General features: G+C 43.3%; 1 non-coding gene across 1 annotated transcript; it reads left to right on the top strand.

Annotated features, from left to right (window-relative positions):
* Window positions 1–392: 392 nt before the first annotated feature.
* trnas-gcu (transfer RNA serine (anticodon GCU)) lies at window positions 393–474 on the top strand. Its single transcript has one exon. It is a non-coding gene; the product is annotated as a tRNA-Ser (tRNA).
* The last annotated feature ends 532 nt before the right edge of the window (window positions 475–1,006 follow it).

Genomic DNA, 1,006 nt, shown 5'->3' with positions numbered 1-1,006 from the left:
ATTCATTATGATCATGGCTGAACATCCTCAATCTGTATCCTCTTCCTGCCTTAGTCCCATAACCCTTGACTCCACGATCCTTCAGAGTTCTATCCAACTCTTTATTGAAAGAAAACCTCCTGCTGTCTCGGGTTCTTCATTCCATTGACTTCAAATCTTCACAGAATTACACAGACCTTGTTACATATTCATTTCCTCACATTTGTTCAGATCATTATGTGCATAGTGTGACAGTGGGAGTGCACTTGCCCCACAACCCAGGGGTCAGACCATAGTCTTGGAACCGTACTTTGTTATTTCTCATTTCACCAAAACCAGGGAGAAATATCTGCTGCTCTGCATGATTTACGAAATTCAATTATTCATAAGGTCAGAGCGTTTTGTGCCTCTGTGATGAGATGGCCGAGAGGTTAATGCGATGGACTGCTAATCTATTGTTCTCTGCATGCGTGGGTTCGAATCCCACTCTCGTTGCTGTCATCAGTGGCTTTCAATGGTGCTGCTTTGAGATGATCACAGCTGTCGTATGGATACTGGGATTCTATTAGTTATTTTATCTGCATTGACGCTATGACAAAAATCTCAAAGAATAGTTTGAGCCTGTTGAATAAACTACATTGCAATGTCGGTTGCATTGGGATAATGAAAAGGAGCGCGATTTTCTTTTCAAGTCAAGTTGCTGTTAACGTTTTTTCGTATGAAAGACATCCAGGAAAATCAAATACCGAGAGCTGCGAAGTGCATGTTATGCAAAGGGATTCTTAATGAATGTTTTGCCAGATGAAATCCGGAGGACGTTGAGTAGAAGTAATTCATCCTGGTGAGAAGAGCACAGCGAGACAGCACAAAATAATTGAGATATTTCAAAGGGGCAGGGCGTGGGTTTAGGGGCACTGAGAACTGGCTGCAAATGCACAGTGGAGAATTGCTGCTGTGGGCGCCGTGCATGGGCACGGAGAGACTTACACATTGGTCTCGCTCTCGCCATTGATGAATGCTGGACATA

The sequence above is a fragment of the Chiloscyllium punctatum genome, chromosome 28 (genome assembly GCF_047496795.1).
Source record: "Chiloscyllium punctatum isolate Juve2018m chromosome 28, sChiPun1.3, whole genome shotgun sequence".
In the NCBI taxonomy this organism is placed as follows: domain Eukaryota; kingdom Metazoa; phylum Chordata; class Chondrichthyes; order Orectolobiformes; family Hemiscylliidae; genus Chiloscyllium; species Chiloscyllium punctatum.
The sequence above is the reverse complement of the archived record's forward strand: the minus strand, read 5'-3'. Positions and strand labels throughout refer to the sequence as shown.